Raw genomic sequence first — 4537 nt, forward strand, 5'->3', positions numbered from 1 at the left:
ATTTACTGTTCGATCTTCATGAAACTTGGTCAGAAGATTCATCCCGATAATATCTTGGATGAGTTCAAAAATGATTCCGGTTGGTTGAAAAAACATGGCTTCAAGATGGTGGGGCATTTTTCTTATATGGCTATAGTAAAACCTTGTCAACACTCTAGAGGCCACATTTATTTTCCGATCTTCGTGAAACTTGGTCAGAAGATTTGTCCCAATAATATCTTGTTATCTCAGTTGAGCGAGTGTGGGCCTATCAGGCCCTCTTGTTAAGACATATTTATCCCCACGCTGTTTGAAAAGCGTGGGGATATTGTTGTTATCTCCGCCGTCCGTCAGTCCGTCCGTCTGTCTGTCCGTCCTGGCCACTATCTCCTCCTTCACTATAAGCACTAGAACCTTGAAACTTACACACATGGTAGCTATGAGCATATATGCGACCCTGCACTTTTTGGAATTTTGATCTGATCCCTGGGTAAAATGTTATGGGTGTTGGGGCGGGGTCGGGTCAGAGATTTTCACTCATTTTTTATGTTATTTACATTAACTTCTTCATTTCTGCACCGATTTACTTCAAATCGATACTAAACCTCTCTTATGACAATACGGTTAATCTCAACTACGCATGGCCCCATTACCAACCCTGGGGCATCCCGCCTTCATAGACCACACCCACCCAAAATTGTCTTTTACTATAATTTCTTCATTTCTACACCGATTCACTTCAAATTGATACTGAAATTCTCTAATGACAATACGGTCAATCTCAACTATGATTGACAATACGGTCAATCTCCAGTATGCATGGCCCCATTGCAAACACTGAGGCGCCCCACACATATAGGCCTCTCCCACCCAAAATTGCCTTTTACTATAACTTCTTCATTTCTACACCGATTCACTTCTAATAGATACTGAACTTCTCTTATGACAATACGGTCAATCTCAACTGTGCATGACCCCATTACCAATCCTGTGGCGCCCCGCTCAAATAGGCCACACCCACCCAAAATTGCCTTTTATTATAATTTCTTCATTTGTACACTGATTCACTTCTAATTTATACAGAACTATAGGGGATACGCATCGGCCTCTGGCGCGCCATTTCTAGTTATAGTTTATAAACCTGTATTTCATTGTTATTAATTTATTCCTCATTGTAGATATTTATAGCAGGGTCTAGCTAGGCTCAAATGTAGGGTGAAGTTACTTCTTCCTAAAGCCAAAATAGGGAGAATTGGTAATCACTTGGAGAAATTGTACATTTGCGTCATAGATCTTAGTTTTACATATATTTTGGGGCAACTTAAAGGATGAGTGGTTTCTGTTCAGCGTTCAATCAACTCTTCACTTATTTATACAATAAGACATATTTAGTGTAAACAACCTACATTTTTTTCTTATTTCTCATTGATTGTTGATAATGATTGGTACATGTAATTATAAAAAAAATTTCCTGAACAGGTGTATGAAATAAGCTTCAATTGTAACAAACCAGTAATGTTCAGAATTATTTTACTTCCTTGTTAATTTTAAGCAATTCAACATTAAATCAAATGCATATTTTGTTACCAAATATTTGTTTTAAATTAAAAATTAATTTAAAATCTCATTTTACAGCAGATATTCCAAATCTGACCTGTAAATGAGCCCCATATTTATTGCCAGTGCTAGGTTACCTCTGCCCATCAATGGGCCATTTAAGTTTTGCTTAAGCATAGTTATTGTAGCCAGCACAAGGCAATTAATCAAGGCATCATCTATGGACAATTTTAAGAAGTCTAAAAGCTCCAGACTGTTCTTTTGAATGTTCAACTTTGCATGACCTGTAAATGGGGCAACTTATGTCTGAGAATCCTCCTGTGTCCAATTCTCCACATCAAATTGATTTTAATCAATCAATATCTAGCACAAAGTAAATCATTTAAAGGGGAAGAGGTTACTTTGCCTTCATGAAATTAATGTGCGAAATTAATATTCCATGGGCGAACAAATCGCCCACTCGCGAGATCCCTGTTATAAGCATGGTTTAATAATAACGGAAATGATGTATTCTAACAATTATTCATTATATATAAATTAATATGCAACAGGGAGCATTCCAGCTACGACTGCGCAATGGAAAGTGCCCTTTTGACAAAAGACTACGCCCTCAAAAGTGCCCTTGTAACAAAATAGCCACCGTGCTCTTATAAAATCCTAGCTGGAGCACTGTAAACACTGCTTTGATGAAATTCATCTAGTTCAGTCAACGATTTTGATTTAAAATCATTGAATATCACTAGAACCAGTTAATCTTACTTTCATCAAATATCAATATAATCAAGCACATTAAAAACTTTGAAATATTCCATCTTTTGGGAAAAATATATTGAAAATCACATTATTGAAAGGAGATATTGAAATCATATAATAACACGACAGTAAATATTAAGAAGAATGAATTAAGGCTTTATTTAAACGGACGCCTATATGCATTTAACAATTGTCAATATGGCAATTTTATGCCCCTTGTCCAAGAAGAAGAGGTATATTGTTTTGCTGGATGTCGGTCGGTCTGTCTGTCTGTACAGAAGTCTGAATGTCAGTAGACCAGTTCGTTTTCCGATCCATAACTCAATAAATTGACCGATTGGCTTGGCACTATATATGTGCATAGACATTGGATAGTAGATGACCCCTATTGAAATTGGGGTCACAAGGTCAATGGTCAAGGTCACTATCACACTTAGTGTGCCAATCGTTTTCGATCAATAACTGGTGGACGAATATACCGATTGGCTTGATACTTCACATGTGCGTTGGCTATAGTTAGATAACCCCTATTGAAATCAGGGTCACTAGGTCAAGGTTAATGTAACTATCACATTAAGTGTGAAAATAATCTGGTTAATAACTCCTCAACGAATTAACCGATTGGCTTGATTCTTTACATGTGCATTGGCCTTGACAGTAAATAACCCTTATTTAATTTGCGCCACTAGGTCAAAGGTCTAGGTCACTTTCACACCTAGTGTGAAAATCGTTTCTGATCAATAACTCGTCAAGGAAAAGACTGATTGGCTTGATACTTTACATGTGCATTGACATGGGACAGTAGATGAACCATATTCAAATTTCGATCACTATGTTAAAGGTCAAGGTCACTATCACACTAAGTGTGAAAATCGTTTCCAATCAATAACTTGTCTACCAATTTTTCGATTGGCTTGATACTTCACATGTGCGTTGGCCTTTGATAGTAGACAAACTCTATTGAAATTGGGGCATATAAGGTCATGGTCACTATCACACTAAGTGTGACAATCGTTTTCGATCAATAACTGATCAACGAATGGACCGATTGGCTTGATACTTCACATGTGCATTGGCCATGGACAGTAGATGACCCTTATTGAATTGGGGTCACTGGGTCATAGGTCAACGTCACTATCACACTTGGTGTGAAAATAGTTTTCCAATAATTAACTCGTCAACGAATTGACCAATTGGCTTGATACGTCACATGTGCATTGACCTTGGATAGTAGATGACCCCTATTGAATTTGGATCACTTTGTCAAAGGTCGAGGTCACTATTGCACTAGGTGTGAAAATTGTTACCGATCAATAATCATCAACGAGTTGACCCAATTGTGGTGAAAATAGTTTCTGATGAGTAACTTGTCAACGACTTGACCAATGGGCTTGATACTTCACATGTCACTTGATGTGCATTGGCCTTGGGCAGTAGATGACCTCTATTGAAATAGAGGTCACTTTGTCAAGGTAAAGGTCGATTATCACACTAAGTGGTTTCCGATCAATAACTCATCAACCAATTGACCCATCGGCTTGATACTTCACATGTGCATTGGCCTTGGCAGTAGATGATTCCTATGGAAATTCAGGTCACTAGGTCAAATGTCAAGGTCACTATCACACTAAGTGTGAAAATAGTTTCCAATCAATAATTCATCAACCAATCAACCAATTTGCTTGATACTTCACATATCATTGGTCCTGTTTAATAGATGACTGCTATTGAAATTTGAGTCACCAGGTCAAAGGTCAAGGTCACTATCACACTAAATGTGAAAATCGTTTCCGATCAATACCTTGTCAGCAATTGACCGATTGGCTTGATACTTCACAGGTGCATTGGCCTGGACAGTAGATGACCCCATTGAAATTGGAGTCGCTAGGTCAAAGGTCAATGTCACTAACACTGTGTGAAAATCGTTTCCGATCAATAACTCATTGACTGATCGGCTTGATACTTCACATGTGCTTGGCATTGAACAGTAAATGACACCTCTTGAAATTTGGGTCAGTAGGTCAAAGGTCAAGGTCACTTTCTCACTAAATGTGAAAATTGTTTCCGATCAATAACTCGTCAACAAATTGACCGATTTTGGCTTGATACTTTACATGTGCATTTGCCTTGGACAGTAGATGATCCCTAGTGAAATTGGGGTCACTAGGTCTAAGACAGAATCACTATCACTCTAAATGTGAAACTCTTTTCCTATCAATAACTTGCCAACTAATTCACCGATTGACTT

Source organism: Dreissena polymorpha, chromosome 9, assembly GCF_020536995.1.
Source record: "Dreissena polymorpha isolate Duluth1 chromosome 9, UMN_Dpol_1.0, whole genome shotgun sequence".
Lineage (NCBI taxonomy): Eukaryota > Metazoa > Mollusca > Bivalvia > Myida > Dreissenidae > Dreissena > Dreissena polymorpha.